Source organism: Mixophyes fleayi, chromosome 5 (assembly GCF_038048845.1).
Source record: "Mixophyes fleayi isolate aMixFle1 chromosome 5, aMixFle1.hap1, whole genome shotgun sequence".
Classification (NCBI taxonomy): domain Eukaryota; kingdom Metazoa; phylum Chordata; class Amphibia; order Anura; family Limnodynastidae; genus Mixophyes; species Mixophyes fleayi.
Window position 1 is genome coordinate 182,530,266 of NC_134406.1, and position 21,471 is coordinate 182,551,736.

Sequence of the window (21,471 nt, forward strand, 5' to 3'; positions counted from 1 at the left end):
AATTGTTAATTGTGCCTTTTTACATTGAGTTGGATGTAGTCTAGGCTATAGTCAGTGATGTCACCCAAATGCACTGCATTCATTACCCATATCATTCATCAGGTATCATTCCAAATCAAATCTACAACAGAACCAAGCTGGTCAGTATAATATCAAATAATGGGTTCTGTTTATTGTACTATATTGTTCTATTGTGTATTATAAACCAGTTAAGTTTCACTTACCCACTTTTAGCTAAGTTGAAATACAGGCTTTGTTTTTCTTCTATTCCGCAGTCTGGAAGTCAGTCAGTCCTCAAAATAAAGTTATCAAAAAGCTATTGTAACTCCTGCAAGGTGTTGCATACAGGGCAGCCATACAATTCAGAAGGCCAGCAAAGCCAAGTAGATTTGGTCCATTTATAGGTATAAGTGCTTATATCATGGACTGGGGTGCCAGCTTGGAATGCAGATGGCCTCAAGTGAATTCATTTGCAAATGTACAGGCCACTAAGCCTTAAAGCTGTCAGGGACAGGTATCAACTGCTGTAATCAGAGATATGGGAGCTGTCCGTGGGTCTAATTGATCAGCAAACTTAGAGACCTACCACAGTATGCTGATATTGCAGCCTCTCTGAGGTGGCTGTATGTTTACAGACGACAGTTGTTCTGTTTAACAGGCAATAAGTGCCTTATAAACTATTAGGCTAGGTACACATTGAAATGTTTTCATCCAATAGTTGGGCAAATCTGCCGACATACGACTGTTCGGTCAGAAGTTGGGTCAGTGTGTATAGTGACATTGTGGTCGAAAGTCATTCCAAAGTGTCAATTGTTGGCTCATTTGGTTGGTCGTACTGTTTAATATTTTCCGACCAATCGCCTAACGATCATGCAGTGTGTATAAATTTCCGATGGATCCACAAGCAACTGCCAATAGTTCCTTGAGCTGTTTCTTGAGGCATAAAAGTCTCTAAAGTCTGTTGTTTGTAATTAAAGTCAGACCAATCATTAGCACACAATTGGGCTTATTTATTAAAAATAGATTTGATCTAAATACATGATATGCTTATGGGTCTAATCTGTAGGTCACAGCATTACAGCAATATTGAAGAAGTTGTGAAGCAGGGACTTGAAGCAGAGAGTGATGTTTATTTTTCTGAAGTGTCCTGACAAGACAGTTCCATTGATTAAAGCTATCAGTGGTCAGGTCAGATGGAACATCAGAATGATACATTTCAGTGTACAAGGGCTCTCTTTTTATACAGTTTTAGACACAGCCTCGCAGGCTATTTTTAGAATCAGGATGCAATTTACCCAAACATGGATTTACATGCAATGCAAAGCTAACAAAAGTTAGGCTTATCTGTGATATCCTAATACCTTGCTGTGATTTCCTGCTTCTTATTTTGGACACAGTGGACATCTGACAGCAAGTCTGATTACCCCTTCCTTTCCCTTAAGGGGTATTGGACACTCACGTCAAAAGGTCTAATTAACATGAGATTAGCATGGATGCCTTCTTCCAACAGTTGCAGAGTACACATTTCCTCCAAAGAAAGAATTCCCCAAGAAAAGTTGCAAAACCCCAAACAAGGCATTTCCTTACACCAAGATGCACAATGGACTTCCTAAACAATGGCTTATTGTATCAGATATATACATCAGAAATAATGCATTTCCTCTAGCAAGGATAAAACAAACAAGTTTCTTCCCTGGTCTCAGAAATAAAGATTTCCCTTACCAAAATATACACAATATCAAAAAATAAGTGCATTTGCAATTATATAAATAAGCGCCCTTCGCTATTTCCTTTAAATAAATTTATACCATAAGTTACTTATAAGTGATCCAGTCACAGGTGCTTCTTGTGGTAAAGCAATAGCAGGTGTCAATAGCAGGTGAAAATGTGTTATCTTCACTTTTTTATGAGGTTTGGGGTGGTTAGTATTGAACATGCTCTGCCCTTTATATAAATTTATTGGGGATTTTGATAGATGGACGCTCACAACAATATGGCTATGAAAAGTCGCTGCCCGGACAGTCGGTGTTCCGTTAATCGTCTAAAACGTGACCAATGAGTGCGCATTAATCGTCTGAGTGATCGGACCTTTGTCATTGCAGATAATACGTCAATCAGAAAATTCTCCAGTGTGTACTAAGCCTTAGGCTGGTAGATGACAATCAGAGTAGATAGTGACAAGTTTTAAGTGATAATATCGTGGTGGGGTAGAGGGAGATCTAGATCTCAATGCTAGCAGATTCATCTCTCCTCTCTTGACAACCACAGAAAGAAGGAGACCACCATGCTTAGCTGCCAGGCCATGGACCTTCCAGTAATTAATTTGCATGTCCAGTTGAGATAAGTAGTTGTCCACTTACATCTGAGGATATGTAAAAATATGTCCACGTTGTCGATCAAGCTCTGCAGAGATCATAGTACACACATTTTAAAATTATTGGAAGTGCTCATGATACCCCTTCCTCCCATATGACTGAAAAACTTCATGCATGAATAAAGTTATTGGTTGTGGTTACACAAATATTGGTGGTGTCAAAGCACCCACAGCACCTGCAGAGCTTGCACCATTGGCAAAGATTGATTATATTGAGAACATTGCTTAATATGTGTGTTCTTTAATCCTCACATCTTATTTTATTAAGCCTTTCCAGAAAATGGACACTAACTTTTGCAGAAAACATTGGTACAGTATTGTGGAGATTACGCATTCCACATGAAATTGATGCCACAATAATTTTTCACTTCTTAAAGAGTAAACACCCATTAAAATCTCTTTTCTCCCTCCTCCACAGTCTTTAGAGATCAAATTAATTATGCTCCCATACTAACCTATCACTTCTATCGTGCATTGGTCATGATGTATAATAGCAGAGGAGAGGGACGATTTTCTGTCTGCATAACAAGTATATGATGTTTCTGCACATTACCATCACAAATGTATTTCTCAGCTGTACCAACCTGAATATTATAAGTTATATGTGCTAACACATACCTAGAGGCAGGGCTGCCAAGTGGCTCCTCCTACTACACAGGCAGGCTAGAGCCCAGTTCTTTAGTCCTGCTTTCCCCCTTCTCAGCACCCTTGCCTAAAGGAACAGAAGTGAGTTACTAGGGATAGGAGAGCTTGAATTCCTGCACTCTCCTTTACTGTTACAATTACAGGACTAAGTTGTGTCTGGAGTGTCTTTGCTTGGGGAAAAAAGCATAACAGTTTCACATATCTGTTTTCCTCTTTACTGTGTTGTGCTTTCTGCTTTGCAGATTTACAATATGCTACTAAGTGTTTGTTTGCTTTGCTTATTCTACCTAATCCAATGGGTGTTGCTGCACTCAGGTAAACTGAGGAAGCACAAAAGGTGTGTGACTTTTCTTGAAAAGCTGACTTGCTTAGATAAATACAATATTTACATTTAGAAATATTTCAGTGATTCAATTCTCCAATTTTCTAAAGCATTTAGAAATGTACCTAATATGATGTTCAAGTATGTAATTACCCCACAATGCATGTGTCAGGAAAGTTTATATGTCTGAAATAATGTTATTGCACAATATACAGAGAGTTTAGGCTAAGAGTCTTGAGTCTCATTGCTTACTAGGATTCTAATATCATTTTAGCCATACAGTCTCAAAAAACACATTCTGCCTGAAGCTGAGTTGGCCGCATTTTGGGCTTAATCTATTATAAAACATATTTACATATTTATACCCATATGCTGAGTCGAAAGGCATCGCAAATGCATACAGCTCTGCGTCTATAGCATGTGCCAGGTTTACGTCAGGCATACATAAACCCACATACGCATGCACAAGACCAGGTCCTAAGCACAAGAGATGTTTGTTAACATTTATTTAGTAGGCTTGATGTAATAGTATATATATATATATATATATATATATATATATATATATATATATATATATATATACATACACATACAAATATATATATATATATATATATATATATATATACATATATATATACATATGTACATAGATACATATTTACATATATATATATGTATGTATGTATATATATATATATATATATATATATATATATGTAGATTTGTTTATTGTATATTGTTGATATTGCAGTGAATCTGTTGTTCATTATTCTTACAGTGAAGCCAGGTGGGTAATGGGTAAGGATGAGATTCCAGGATACAGGTGAGGGGGCTGTAGCTATATTCATTCTTCCCCACTTTCTCTACAGGAAGCAAGGAACAGCTGGAGACCCTGTGACATCACAAAGTATTGTAAGAGGTTAATTTTAGGAGAGGCTGACTGCTACTCTATCTTTGGAGGTGGTGAGGGACAATTAGTATCCATTGTTCTCCATAGAACTAGTCCAGACATTTTGTCTGCAACCCAGCAGGGGGCTTCTGTGGAAGCATAGCTCCTCTCCACTCCCCCCTCCAAGCTCCTGATCCAGCACCCACCAGTGTTTAAAGAGGGAGAGAGTCAGGGGTTTGCCCATGGAGGGGAAAGCAAGGTAAAAATTTGACCCAGGATATAAAGATCCACTCAAGGGGAGGAGGGATATTCATTCTGTGATTTGATTCCTGGAAGGTGCAAGATCTTGTTTTGAGTTGTCGTTCCCTACCAGTGAAATATATTTGCAGATCCATGGGTCTTCAAGTCAGGACAGCCAGGTAACTGTAACTCCTTAAGCTAGTGGAGTAAGGGACAGATGATGTGGCAAACCAGCCTGGTATTTATTTACTGTTCATATATAATATGCTAGTATGGTTTTTATTACAATAAATGTACTGTTGTACTTTTCTAACTGCATTTGCCTGAGGGACTATACAAACCCAAGAAGGTACTGGGTAGGCTTCCCTAGCATAGTAAGGCACTCCTGGGTGGCAAGCCAGCGTGAAGTGGGTAGAATTGTGCCAGAAAACCTTGTATCTTCACAAGTGATAATTGGAATTATAGAAAGTGTGTACTATTTACAAGTGTAAGTGTGAATGTAAGTGTGTGTGTTACTAATCTGTGCAATTGTGTCATTACACGTGGCGTACTAATCACAATTGCATGGTAAACTAATATTAATTAATTTAGCCGACTTCATCCAATTATTTGACTTCCACATAGCTAACTAGTGGCAGTGGTGAGGAGGAGAAGCATGTTGAGGGCCAAAACCCTGTGTGTGGCATCTGCCCATAATCTATATATTAAAATCTCTGTGTGTTAGGTTCCTGTGTCATATACAATTAGAACATTCTGTCCATAGACAAGGCATCTAAGATACTTGTGGTGGTGAAAAATGAAAGCCAAATGACCTCTGCTCTAAAAAGATTTACAAGTTTCCAACAAAGTAAAAAAATAGCAATCAATTCCCACTCAGATCCAAAAGATACATTGAAAAGTTTGTGCATAGGAATTGTGAATAAAGATGTTCAAATGATCACATTCTTGGCCATGAGCCTTTTAATTTTTCATCTGAAATATGTTAACAATGAAGTTCGTTAAAGCATACAAACAAGTCATCATTTTAAATTGTAGATACTGTATATACTCGAGTATAAGTCGACCCGAATATAAGCCGAGGCACCTAATTTTACCTCAAAAAACTGGGAAAACGTATTGACTCGAGTATAAGCCTAGGGTGGGAAATGCAGCAGCTACTGGTAGATTTCAAAAATAAAAATAGAATTAACAGTTCCATTTTGATTACTTTTTATAGATGTTTTTATACTGTGTAACTTTACCTAGATTGCACCACATTAGGCTAATGGCTACCTGGTACACCATTATTATGCCAATTTGCTAATCAATGAGCTGTAGCCTATGTTCAAGGTTTGGGCAACCTTCAGCTCTCCAGTTCTTCTGGACCATAAGCAGCTGCCACAGGCTGAAACTTGTACAACAGGTGCTACAAGTTCTCTACACCTGATAAATGCCTCCATGACAGCTTACAGAATTCTGCCCTTAATAGTGTCTGGACATCATACATAAAGAGGGGACGTTATTATGAGAACACAGGAATTGTTCTGTAATTCCTTTATAAAGTGTCTTCCTAAGTTTAGTTATACTGAGAGAGAACCATCTCTAGAGTAAATAGTAATGTAAATCCATACATTGCAGTCCCTTATCTGTATTCAATTGCAAAAAGTATGAATCCAAATAAAAGTGTGAGTGAATAAAGTTTGTTAAGCCCCCCCCCCCCCCCCGTATAAGTAAGCGCTCCGTGCCTGGGGAATAAAGGATGATGTGTCCCAGGCACTGCACTCACCTTTTGGGTCTATCTGGAAGCCGCAGTTGCAGTGAAAGGTGGACATTTTCCTGGCAGCACCCGGAGCCCAAGACGCAGACGATCAGGCACAGCAGTCTGCAACGGGACCCGGGAGAACTTCTGCGCATGCAGTCTAATGCCGGGCAGCGTCTGAGTGAGTGCTCAGCTTTTCCTGCACCACCCACCTTGCCCGCTCTGCTGCAGCCTGCCTTGCACTAAGTACGGCACCTTCTCTCCCCACTAGGGATGCCGCTCAGCTACCTCACCCCAAGCATCACTCGAGTATAAGCCGAGGGGGGCTTTTTCAGCACAAAAAATGTGCTGAAAAACTCAGCTTATACTCGAGTATATACGGTAGGTAGTGTGACCTTATTATGTCTAATTAGTGTGAAATTTTGATTTTGGCTCCTGATGGGGAAGATTTTGACAGTACTGATCCACACATAGCAGATCTTACATAGGCTAGTCTTGCTGCTCGGCCTAAGCACCAAGTACATGATCCATACTACTTTGGGCACTACTTAATTGATGAAATTGACAGATCTAGACATTCAGTGTTTGGCCCAAACAACTGAATAGCATAGGGGAAAGGCCTTTGGTACAGGTGACAGATAATCACACATGTAGAATGACAGTGGTAAAATTCCAACTGGATTCTCTGGCATGTCCAAAAATGTTATTGTTCAAACAGCTAATTGTTATAACAGCAACCATGAACAGTCTTACACACGACATCTAATATGGTTATGGTCGTTTCTCTTATCAAATGAGCTCATCACTGAAACAAATTAGATATTGTACCAAAACTATAATGCTTTCAATGTTTTAAAGATGCTGATTAATTTAGAGTTTAGTGCTAATTTATTGTAAATTGAGACTGCTGTAAATTATTACAGTAATCCAGGCATTTATTTTGTTTTGTAAAGAAAGTAACCTTTAAAGTTCAGTTTAATTGAGATGACTCAGTGATATGTAAAAAGGAAGCAGTGAATCAAGCATTTACTGATTAGGAGATTGCATGCAGTAATGAAATGTCAGCAGTATACAATATTTGATTTATCTTTGATAGGCTGATATGACATATAATTTAATACATTTGTTTTGTCAACTCAGCAAATATGCAAAGTGCATAATCAACATATTTCTTTATGTGCCTGTATTGGGTATTTTTTAATCCCTATAGGCATTATAACCTTCCTTTAAAAGACTGCCTTTAAGAGCACAGCAGCATATTTCCTTATACAAAATATGTGACTACTGAAAATGATTCATATAGACTTTCTTAATTATAGCAAGCAACATTCATTTATTTCTGTATTATTTTCGGATAGAAACATCAATACTAATTAGTTTTATTCTTATGTATGCTATCTTCCAACAGCTATGTATCTGCTTAAACAATTTGTAAAAACAGCTTATTTTTTATGCCACTAAGGGTCATTTAGGAAACCGCAAAGCCGTGTGCCTTTAGCACAAATTGCGTTTTGTGACATCACACTCTTATTTTTTGACCTATGTGCCCAATTTTAACTCATGCTATTTTTGTACAGCAAAATGGCACAATCAGCAGGGTGCAAAATTTACTATGTTCTGATGGGTGGAGATGGGAGGGTGAGCTGTGTTTTATTTACTCCCAAATTCAATATGAGATTACAGGGTAAATTTATCAAGCTGCGAGTTTGAAAAAGTGGAGATGTTGGCTATAGCAACTAATCAGATTCTAGCTGTCATTTTGTAAAATGTACCAAATAAATGATAACTAGCATCTGGATGGTTGCTATAGGTAACATCTCCACTTTTTAAACCAGCAGCTTAATAAATTTACCCCTACGTCTTGCAGAATGAGATACCTAAATGAAATTCAAGGTATTTAGAAAGTGTGTATCCACAGATTTGGTGGAAACCAGACCATGGCCTGTACTTTTTAGACACACTTTATAGTACAAATTGCGGGCGGCCGTAGCGCCCCCTTTGCTTTGCGCCCTGGGAATGATACAGCTCTATACGCCTGTAGGGTCAATTTATCAATCTGTGGGTTTGAACAGTGGAAATGTTGCCTATAGCAACCAATAAGATTCTAGGTATCATGTATTTAGTACATTTTACAAAATGACAGCTAGAATCTGATTGTAATCCGCTTTTTCAAAAACGCAGCCTGATAAATTTATTCCCTTTTTATTCACTATTTATTAGGTATAAAGTCTGCCTGAGAAATTGACTGTGTGCATCTTTTTGACAACTAGGTTCCGCTAATGTGTAAATATAATACGCAGACAAGCTCGTGTGCCTGATTCCCCTCTACTAGCAAACAGACTGCTCAGCGGTTCTGTGGACAAGTGGCACCAATCAAAATTTTGCTGCATTTACAAAGATCCCAGGATCACATCATATAATGCATATTAATAATAAATAAGTTATGTTTCAAATATTATTGCAAGAATATAAAAGGTTAAATTTCACAGCAGCCTCAGTTCTACTTGCTACCTGCAGCACATTATAAGTGTAATCAAGCAGAGAGAAAAAATAGAAACCTTTTTAAGGGAGCCTTTTTCTGCTTAGAAAATACAGTCATTAAGCCAATCATAACTAACCCACAGTGTCATTTAGGTGCAATTTTATATATCAGTGTATATAAGAGCTGCTGTAAAGCAGAGTCCATCATTTTTTCCCCATAAAACCATAAAATGATTTTGAAATCAGTAATGGAACAGCAAAGTGAAGTTTCATAAATGAAGGAAATAGATCTACTTCCCAGTGTTTTCTACACAAAGAGCCTCTTAGGAAGTTAATGCACCTGGCTTTGACTAGAAAGATGATGCAGTGGTTAGCTTTTACTCTATATAGGTGACTCATGAATTCAGCACTCAAATAAGCTTAATAAAACAGAAATGGTACTTTTTCTGCATGACCTCCATTTTTTAGGTAGCCAATTATTGCCTAAAAATAAAGCTTATGCACCACAGTCAAAATAATTAGAGATAAATCGTTTTCCACTCTCCACTTTGTTTAAAAAAATGCCCAGAGCTATATTACAAGCCAAAAGACAAGACACAAACATAAAGTAGTTTTCTTAGCAGCTGTAATTATTCCTGTTTTTCACTGTGCTTTCTAAATCAATAGTTACGTGTCACTATCATTTAACATTTTGTTATTCAATAGTACATTACAATCTAACTCTATATTATGCTAGTCGTTTGTTCCAGAAATCCTCAGCTTTTCAGATGTTTAAAGTTTTTAAATGTCTTCCTTTTTCTTTTAACTTTTGATTAGATGCAAATGAGAGAGGAAACATATTTGATAGGCATCCAATGGAAATGCTAAAGCAAAAATGCAAAACTGTTTCTTGAACCTGTTCACTGAATTGGATATAAAGTTCCAAATTTCTATGGAAATGCATCATTTTTCTTACGAGAACGGCAAACCTTGAATGTGAGCGGTAAATGGTAAACTTCAAACTTGCTGTTTGAATAAAAAAAAAAATACTATCAAATGTAGTTCGAACATTTTTAACATTTTTACCATGAATGGTAGACTGCAAATGGCAAACGTGAACTGTGAAGGTGAACCGCAAATATAAACAGTGAAAGAGAGCTTCAAATTCGAATTGGCAAAGATTGTATCATGAACACGTTCAAGACCCTTGAACTGGTGAAATCAGTTTAAACATTTTTGAAGAATCAAGTAACATTTATTTCTGTTTATAAAATATAACCAACAAGGTGAATACTTATTTAATATTTTATTTGATTCAGATGATGTCCCGGTGCGGAGGTTGTATGTTCTCCCCATGTTTGCATGGGTTCCTTCCAGTTGCTCTGTTTTCCTTCAACAGTCCAAAAACATACTGATAGGTTAATTGTTTGCTGAAAAAATGGACTTTTAGTGTGTTGCTGTTTCTTGCATGTTAGGAAATGTATACTGTAAGCTCTAATAGTCTGTCTGTGCCTGTGTGTGTCTATATTAGGGAATTTCGACTGTAAGCTCCAATGGGGCAGGGACTGATGTGAATGAGTTCTCTGTACAGCGCTGCGGAATTAGTGGCGCTATATAAATAAATGATGATGATGATAATAGTCAACGAATTAATGTGAATGATTAAATATTCTCTGTAGAGCGCTATGTGAAACGGTGGAGCCATATAAATAAATGATACATAAATACATTGAATACAACAATGATGGGATGACAATTACGATATAAGATGTTCTAAACTAAATTCTAGATTAGCATTAACTGAAAAATGCAAAATAACCCAAAAAACATGCTAAAGTAAAAGTAACAATAACATCTTGAAACTTCCACCGGTTCCTTTCTATAGAGAAGATTTTATTAGCTACAACAAATTTTACCATATGCTCTAAATAGAAAAATGAGAAAGGCTAAGATTCCCAGGCTTATACATCTGCCTCATTGTCATGATTAATCTTTTTTGTAATAAGAGTTAGGTGCAATAACCCTCTTTTGACATCAAATGTTGCATGATGTACTTATTCTTAATATTGTTGTTGTTGCTAATATTATTTTGATATTATCAGGATGTAAAATACATCACACTGGGGATATCTGTGAACTGATCAGACATTAAAAATCTCTTTAAAAATGTAACAAACCTGTTAGTGTAACACCAATTATACTTCTGCTTTATTTATAAATAAAAATATGTTGTGTGTCCTTGTTTTTGTGTCAATCACTTTGGCCTAACCCATTTACATTTTCTTGTTTCGCAAACCATATTGACTTGCAATGCATAACTGTCATGCTATTGCCCCTATTTGTCCACCTAGTGCATATATAGCTGTGTTCCCACTTTCTTCATTTGAGAACAAAACACATAAAATTGGGATGTGCCTACTTTGGGAGTGTGCGAGTGTATGTGAAGATGCACATGATGGCTAGTGTCAGAGCCGGATTTAGACCTCATAGGGCCCTAGGCAGGATACTGTTTTTGGGCCCCCTCCCTGAAACAATCCATAGCACTATATTTTTGCAGCCTACCATATACCCCTATAGTTACGTAGATATGAAAGCATGTGCCGCCGCGCAGCGGCGGCACGCCGCCAAAGGAGGTGAGGGCGTGGCTTGCATCTTTGGGGGCGTACCTAACATGTGAAAAGAGCAAGGCCACCCTGCTACAGAAAAAGGCACCCCTAAATAATTACCAAGCAGTCCCGTTTTTTTAAGTAGTTGGGTCAAAACAACATAATAAATATTGAAGTCAGGGCAGAAATACTTACTTAAGTTGTTTGCAAAAATAATATGCATAAATCCAAGTATGTGCTCTTGTCACTTTTGTCCCTCTATCATCACACTGTGCCCCTTCATTGTCACTTTTGCCCCTTCACAATATCACATGTGCCCTTTCCCCCTCACCTCTGCCCATCACCATCCCCACCTCTGTGCCAATCACCACCACCACCAATGTGCCAATCACCATCACCACCTCTGTGCCCATTACCACCTCTGTGCCCTTCACCATCACCACTTCTGTGCCAATCACCATCACCACTTCTGTGCCCCTTCACCACCTCTGTGCCTCTTCACCATCACCACCTCTGTGCCCTTCACCATCACCACTTCTGTGCCAATCACCATCACCACCTCTGTGCCCTTCACCATCACCACTTCTGTGCCAATCACCATCACCACTTCTGTGCCCCTTCACCACCTCTGTGCCTCTTCACCATCACCACCTCTGTGCCCTTCATCATCACCACTTCTATTCCAATCACCATCACCACCTCTGTGCCCTTCACCATCACCACCTCTGTGCCCATCACCACCTCTGTGCCTCTTCACCATCACCACCTCTGTGCCCATCACCACTTCTGTGCCAATCACCATCACCACTTCTGTGCCAATCACCATCACCACTTCTGTGCCAATCTCCATCACCACTTCTGTGCCAATCACCATCTCTGTGCCCTTCACCATCACCACTTCTGTGCCAATCACCATCACCACTTCTGTGCCAATCACCATCTCTGTGCCCTTCACCATCACCACTTCTGTGCCAATCACCATCACCACTTCTGTGCCCCTTCACTACCTCTGTGCCCCTTCACCATCACCACTTCTGTGCCCCTTCACCATCACCACTTCTGTGTTTTACTTACCTTTCTATTGCGCGCTGCTCCTCCTCCGTCAGTCCAGATGTAAAGAAAAAAAAAAAAAAAAAGAAAGAAAGAGTCACGTGATCGCTCGTCGGGTCCCGGCAGCCTCTCCTCCTCTCTCTATCACTGAGACACTGAGAGGAGAAGAGGCTGCCGGGACCCGATTCGCGGCACCCCCCCCTCCCCCGACTCGCGGCACCCCCCCCCCCGCACGAGTCGCGGGGGGGGGGGGGTGCCGCGAGTCGGGGGAGGGGCCGAATATTTTTTTTTTTCATTTTTTTAAAAATTACTCCTGTCCCCCCCAGCTGTGCCCCCCGAGAGCCGCTAGGCAACCTAGGCACCTGTAAATCCGGCCCTGGCTAGTGTCAAAAAATAATTTCAAATTCTAACATATTTATACTTTAGGACTACCCTCTTCATTAATTTCAACTTTTCTATTTCTCTCCTAAAATTATGTCCATTTAAGATTATTTATGTTTTAAACTTACAATAGTGAGTGAATATTGAGACTTATTACGGTATATTGCCACATCTATGTTGGAATGCTTTAATTGTGCATGGATCCTCTAGACAGCTGGGCAAACGCCTGGCGCCTCAACATGCCTGGAGATTCTTTGGACATTCAAGCTTTGAGGTATTGGGAAGATGTGTGCTGGGACTCCACCAAGTGACCAGGACAGAGGGGCTCTGTAAAATATATAGCTATAAAGTGAGGTGACATTGTGTGAAACATATTGCTGCCAGTTGAGAAGTATCTGGGAAATATATGGCTGTTAATGATATTTATATAATATAAAATTGTCAATGAGGGTTATCTATTTTTGTGCACTGCATTCATTTAATACATTCCCCTTAAAAGCGCGTACTTTGCTGTCCACTGAAATAGCATCCCAACGCCCCCATTGATCGTAGCAGAAAGAATGCTCACTCTATATTGCTTTTCATAATTATATGCATTTGATAGACTTCAATACAAATTAACACTGCACGTCATCTTTTTGCAACACATTTTGATATTCAGTATATTATGGTATTTCGTGTTGCTCTGTTTCAGACACTGCGTTCCAGAATTGCATAAACACTTTATTAAGTTTCTATGAAAATAAATACATATTCCCCTCTAGGCCTCACTTACAAGGCACTCCAATACGTACTGCAAAACACATTGTTTTTTACTGCACTCTCAGGAGTAAAAACTACAAACAAAATGTGCACTTAGCGGGGAAAGGCAGAAAAATATCTATGGGTGCATTATGGAAATGTCACATCAAAATCCAGCCTTCTACCTCTTTAGTATCATTTGTTTCATTGAAATTAACCCCAAAAGGATAGGATGAGTAAAAATGTGCAGAGTTTCACCTCAAAGTAGGCATTTTTAGGTGGATCAGAACGGTGTAGGGGCAGCACAGTGGCCTAGTGGTTAGCACTTCTGCCTTACAGCACTGGGGTCATGAGTTCAATTCCCAACCATGGCCTTATCTGTGAGGAGTTTGTATGTTCTCCCTGTGTTTGCGTAAGTTTCCTCCGGGTGCTCCGGTTTCCTCCCACACTCCCAAAACATACTGGTAGGTTAATTGGCTGCTATCAAAATTGACCCTAGTCTCCCCCTCTCTGTCTGTCTGTGTGAGTGTGTGTCTATATTAGGGAATTTAGACTGTAAGCTTCAATGGGGCAGGGACTGATGTGAATGAGTTTTCTGTACAGCACTGCGGAATTAGTGATGCTATATAAATAGATGATGATGATGCTTATTTTATCCCAATGTTGCCTGTTTGAATGTTGGAAGGTATGTTTCAATAACCTTACTCAGCCAAAGGACATCTTGTTTCTGATGTAATCCACAAACTAGGTGCATTGGTGCACCTACTTTGTATGTCAGCCAAACTTCTTCCCTCAACCTGTGCAAGCTTTGGCTCCTCCGCAAATCCCGCCATCTTGCTTTGGTTTAAATATAGGCACTTCTACATAAATGTTGCACTTTATAAATAATCTACTTTATTTTACCATCAGAAAGCTCTTCAGTATTATATTTCAGATATATTGCATAAAGAAAATGTACATCCTATTCAAAACCACTTCACAACTTGTTGTTGATAATGCAGCTTTGAGAGGAGAGATATTTGCCAAACGATGCTATTAATGGTGCAGAGGGTCTCACAATGATCCTCCTGCCACAGCTGGGGTTCAAAGCCTATCAATGCTTGCTGTCTTTACTGTTTTATCAGTGGTTCACTGGTATCACATAAAGGTCTTAACAAGCCCCACTGGGAAAAATGCTTATCTCCCTTTGAAATAAACAATAGCTGATTATCAAGAGCAAGGAAGTGCAACATTTGTTAAGGGTTTCTCTTTCATCATCTGATCCGGTTGACTGAAAAGTAGTATTTTGATAAGTCTATAAAGAAATAATGTTTAAATCCGTGAATTGTAGCTCAAATGCCAGTAGACTGTTGCAGTTAAACAGACAAGTGAATAATATTTACATAACATTATATCTGTTTACAAAAGGCTAAAAATTTAATTTATACAAATGCTTCAGAATTATCTCTTGCACTTTAAGTGGCAATGTTTACTGGTTTTCTTAAATTTATTATGTAGTATGCTGCGGTGTAAATGGAAAAGATACAAAGAACAAATCTAAATGCATAATACTGTAAAAAGTTGATTGATGCACAATAACGGTCCTTTGGGTGAGAGCTGGTTTGATTAAATCTTTCAAATTAAATACAGCGTAAGTACAACATGAAAAACAGGAATTTGTTTTTGGCAAAATGTCAGATAATAAGTTAATGAGTCACAAAGTCGGTAAATATGTTCTATGCCTTTTTATGGTTCAGCTAGGGTTCCTTTTGCTCTGCCGCAACACTAAGTCTTCTAACAGGGAAACGAGAATTGTTTCCTTGGGATAAACAGTTTATGCTAAATTGCATTCTTATGGCAAGACTTGAATAATAATAAAATAAACTGGGTGAGTGAGAATTGCACAGAATTCATCTTCGGGCTCATAAGAACTAGGTGAAATGGTCAGGTTATTGTAAAAGACAGTTCTTCCTGTGATTAATCTGCATATTAACAACAATGCTAAATAGAAAAATGTACAGATAGTGAAAATGTTAAAAATGTTTTAATTAGTTTTTAGCAAGACAATGCATATGAAATAGATTTTTAGTGTAAGATAAATTATGGTTGTTTAAAAATACAGATGATTTACAATACTGTATAAATTTAATAGTACTTGCAAACTAACACAAGGGGGTATATTTACTAAACTGCGGGTTTGAAAAAGTGGAGGTGTTGCCTATAGTAACCAATCAGATTCTAGCTATCATTTTGTAGACTGCACTAAATAAATGATAACTAGGGGCCTGATTCATTAAGGATCTTAACTTGAGAAACTTCTTATTTAAGACTCCTGGACAAAACCATGTTACAATGCAAGGGGTGCAAATTAGTATTCTGTTTTGCACATAAGTTATATACTGACTGTTTTTTCATGTAGCACACAAATATCAACTTTAAATTTCAGTGTACAAATAAGCTATCAAGTATTTGTGTGCTACATGAAAAAACAGTCAGTAATTAACTTATGTGCAAAACAGAATGCTGATTTTCACACTTGCATTGTAACATGGTTTTGTCCAGGTGTCTTAAATAAGAAGTTTCTTAAGTTAAAATCCTTAATGAATCAGGCCCTAGAATCTGATTGGTTGCGATAGGCAACATCACCACTTTTCAAACCCGCAGTTTAGTAAATATACCCCAAGGTCTTATTTATTAACATTGCCATAGGAAAGCTCAATTGGATTTACAGGTGGCCAGAATCCATCCTCTAGACCAAAGATAGTGATTAAATTCTAAAAATGATTGCTCTATCACTCTAGCTCTGGTTCAAGCACTTACATCAGCTCCTCTTTGCAGTGCAATTTTTCCAGAACAGGACATATATGTATAATGTTACCAACGGAAACCTTATGCCATGCAGCATACACTGTCCACATGGACAGCAATAAGATGTGTGGCACAAAAGTGATCGTGATAAAATGGTGTCTGCATCATTTTGTCATCATTCCTCCTTTTGGAATACAATGCAAGTACTCATCTTATTTGAATGAGCTCTTAATAGTCTCAATAGCTCCTTCCTTTGTCCTTTGCTAACTGTTTTAGAGACTAGACATAAAGGTATGAATTCAATTAGCTGCGAAGTGTCTCCGGAACTTGAGTGAGACATTTCGCGGCAGAGATTTCATAAAAATCTCTGCTCATTTTTTCAATAAATAGCCCTCCTTGCACCCAATACGCCCCAAAATTTAATTAATAGCATTCCCATTTAATAAATATTCTTATTTTCCCCCCATATAACCCCAACATTAAATTAAATAGCACCCGCCTTCCAGACATTGGTGTTAAGGTTTAATAAATAAGCATTCTTACTCCCAAGCAGCCCCAATATTAAATTAATAGCATTCACATTTAATAAACCAACCAATATCTCCCCCATCCAGCCCCAGCATTATTAGGATTCCCCTTTAATATAAAGGCCTATTTCCCCCCACCAGCCACACAATCAAATTAATGGCTTACAATTTCCACAACATTTAATGGATTATTATTACTAATAAACATCTTCTTTTTGAATATAGTACTTATTTTTTATAATTAATCACTTATTATTTATATTATTTATGTTGTTTTTATTGTATAATTGTACTATATATTTATGTACTTAAAAAAAAACCTTCTCTCCAACCCCTAGCCCCCAGGCCATCAGCCTACCTGGAAATCCCCTGCTTATAATACAGCAATTTTAAATTGAAACGGAAAGTAGCGTTTCTGATGTGATGACATGGTGTATTTTACCTTAAATAACATCTATGTATTCAATATCAGAACACTTTTAAAATGAGTCATGTAATACAAGTGACATTATTTTAATACATGATAGCATAGCAGTTTGTATACTTTCAGTAGTATATGGTACAGATGTCTGTATTTCAGCACATAAAAGGTTGTTGCTTTTCAGACAACAGAATATTTACATGGTTCTAGAGGACACAGATATGAATTAATAAGCCCAGATCACACAGGCTGGATAGAGGTTTATTGTATTTTTGAAAATGCCTAAACTTAGTGACAGGTATGGTGTGGTTAATAAGTAAGTGCTATATAAAAACTGTGTATTGTAGATTTGTGCATAATTTTGCGATCAATGAGCTCAGGCTTCTGGTAGAAGATGAGGATATTTATTTTGTCTGGGAATCCTAGGGAGGAAAGATTTGTGAGATTTGGTATGCTTGCTGTACCTGCTTTTGTCACAGATTGATTAACCTATGATTATTCTACCTGGGCTTCTCATCTGAGGCCTTTTGAAGAAAGTGTTTTGAAAGATAAACTATAGAAGCTGTCTTCAGTCCCACTGATAATAATTAGTATAATATAAATAGAAACAAAATTTAAACTGCAAAGATTTCTGATTGATTTAGATTTGCCTTTTCTGGACATTAGTTTCTCTTTTTTTTCATCCACTGTCGTTTTCAAACATTCTTTGCAAGCTTTATATTTTTAGTAATCAGTAAGGAATCATTATTCAAAAATGTTATACAATTTTTGGGAAAGCTATTGAGTCAGGCTCCTTATCCCCAATGAAGCACTGTTGAGTGTGAATTGATTACATCTGATGAGTGTGAAAACAGTTGATTATCCATGATGAAGCACTGTTGAATGTGATAGTGGTTGCTTACAACTGATGAAGCAGTAATGAGTGTTAAGCCAGTTGATTGTAAGTGATGAAACATCACTGAGCTTAATATTTGTTGATTATTACAGATAAAGCAATGTTCAGTGTGAAACTAGTTATTTTCTCTTGAATGCGCAAGGTTCAGTATAAACCCTATTGATTTTCACTGATGGAGAACTGATGGTTGTGAAATACAGTTGAGTTTCAACTCTACTGCTTAAGGTTGTTTTTTTGCTAGAAGTAAAGGGCATTGACTAAAGTTAAACATGAGCAGTAAATTATGACATAAATCCTTAGTCATTAGGCCAGCATGCCCAAATAACCAATTATGGATTTTGCAGGACAAGATTCTTTAAATGAGATACATGGGTCGAGATGCTGCATTTACACGGTTGTCCCATGCATTGCGGCAGGGCATGACTTTTTTCTTTCCACAAAAGGTCTTGAAGGTATATTTACTAAATTGTGGGTTTAAAAAAAAATGGAGGTGTTGCCTATAGCAACCAATCAGATTCTAGCTGTCATTTTGTAGAATGTACTAAATAAATGATAACTAGAATCTGATTGGTTGCTATAGGCAACATATCCACTTTTTCAAACCTGTAGTTTAGCAAATATACCCCTTGATGCTTTGTGTATTTTGCACCTTACAGTTGCACATTTCTAGACACTGTGTGACCAGTGTAGTAAAAAGCTTCTAACACAAAAATTCCCTCAATGTCACGATTCATCTAACATATTAATGTAGGTAAACAGTATTTTACGAGAAAAACTAAAAAGTTGAAATCAATAAACAGGGTCGTAGTAGGTTGGATTTGGTGACATTTCTATCATGAATATTTTCAGGTGTATCCACAAATCCGCAAAGCAATGTGCAGATTAACTTTCAGAGGGCAGCTCCAAGATCTTCCAAGTGAGAGTGTCCCTCGAAATGTACTGAGATGACAAGCATAAAGAATCAATGCAAAACAGATTTTGTTTGTTTTCTCCATGTCTTTTGTCACAGACAAGGTCATCATTGCCCTTGGTGGAAATACCATATATTATTTTTCTCAAACAAAAATTACATTAACCAGGTGCTATTTTACAAACTAAATAGAAGGGTTAGAGAACAAAGGTAGCATTTGTGGAAATAAAGAGCTATTACTATTATTTAGAGATTAATTTGGTACTCTACACCTTTATCTTCTCCAAATATATATTCATATTGTAGATATTTTTGGAGATAATTAGGGTCAATTACTAGTCACAAAGGTTCAAGACTGCATAGCAAATGCTATTTCTGTATAGAATGTGTCAACTTCTGCTCTGAAGTGCACAGACATGTTTTCATTTTGTGGATGAGATTATTTATTTGTGATAAGGGTGCGCAGAGGAAGCATTTACAGGGGTGTTCCTGCTTTGTGGGAGGATGCAGAACATTTTCCTCCCTGAATTTAAACTTCTTTTCACTCTCATTCATATATTAATAATGTGATGCATTGCACCTTTCATCTGCACTTCTGCAAGGCAGCACAATTCTAGGTGCACTTTGATCACCGTAATAAAAATAATTCAGGTGTCACAAAAGTGACACATGGAATGCATAAAAAATGTACCTATTGTCAAATGATTACTTACACAGCTTCCCCCCAACTTTCTAAAAAAAAAAAGGTGATGATGTGTTTTATAAACCAGTACAATTATTTTTCTTTTGGTTTATACTTAGGTAGTGATTTTCTGAATCCAATAAACAACCAACATGTTTTAACCTAATCAAACTCACATTAAGAAAAACCTTTAACTAGTTAATCAACCAACAATTATCCAACAATCTAACATTCACTGAACTTACTGCATTCAAACAACTCTTCCACATAAGAAAACAGGTACTGAAAAGAAAATATTGGTAGTAAAATAAGGAGGGAACAGAAATAATAGCAGAGAAAACTTTCCTGTAAATGCTCCAGAACGTTTGAGATGGGTGAAGAGGCAAGCAGCCCCCAGTCTGTCACTCCTAAGGTCCCCACTTGTCTGTAGCACACATCCATCCCATTTAGATTTGTCTATAGTGACCATATGACCACTATATCATCCTGAATGCCATATGGCCAGTAAGGAACTTCAAAGAAGAATAGATGCAGCCATGCAGGAGGTTGGTGGAATTGCACAAGGGATGCAAAATATAAGGTTATCACACAGACAAATGGTCATAAGCAAGAATTAAACACCTCTATCAGACATCATAAAAATGGACTGTAAAAAATACTTAAAATGTGCAGTTGACTGCAGATCCTCTCTTCCTGTATGTGTGCAATCTGCAACAAGGACTTTACTAAATTACAGTGTGAATTAAAATTTAGATCACAATTCAATACACTTTGGTTAGTAGAAGCCTGTATGACGTGTAGCATAAAATAAATGTTTATCATTTAATATATACAAAATCAGGTCATTTAAATTACCATCCTCAGTGACCCTTGATATTCATAAAATTCAGCTTCTCTTTCACGTAGCGTTGCTAGGAACCCTTCTCGGAGATTTAACAATTGGTGTATGCACCTTTCATTGAAGGGATATTCAGGTATCTTGTACATATGATAAAATCTTAATATTTTAAGTGTTAAAATGCAATGCGCATAGATTTAATGAGATGACTGGACTCATTGGTGAACACTGGTTAGTGAGTGGGTTATGAAGGAAGAAGTTAGAAGGAGTTAATAGAATGGACTGTTAAAGAGGAAGACTATAACAACTAAACTTAAGGAAGAAAAGTCGATAAAGGAAGGGAAACAAAGGAACAGAGAAGAGACGCTGAGAAGGAATTGGAAGAGGCATCAGGAAAAACAAAGAATGAAGGGGACATAGTGTGAAGAGGTGGCTGAAGAGAAGATAGCGAAGAATGGCAAATAAGTGTTACTGTACACAGGTCTGCACATCATGCATGGCACTAACACAAGTATACCCATGGCAGGTGAAATACTTAGAACTACTTCTATTTGACTCAGAAGTCAGGGTCACTATTCTCTACACTTTTCAACTCTTTCTGTGGATAGAGAATGTGCTGAAGCACAGACAAAACAATGGTCTGAAGGCCTAACCCACTTTTAATCCACATAATTAATTAAGAGGAAACAAAAACATAAAATAATTTATACGATCTATCGTAATAAATGTCATAGTTGTTTAACGGATTATTGGTAGATAGTTCACTGGTATTGTATGCACAACAATTTTACTCATTTGTTGGACAATTTCACAACTGTACTTGATTTAAGAGATACATGTATAGTTTATGGTTCCTGGTTAGATAATAGACCAGTATATCTTAAAGTGATTAATGATTTACTATTGCAGCTAATATATTCTATGCCTTTATTGTGGATTGAATATTTAATTAACATTAC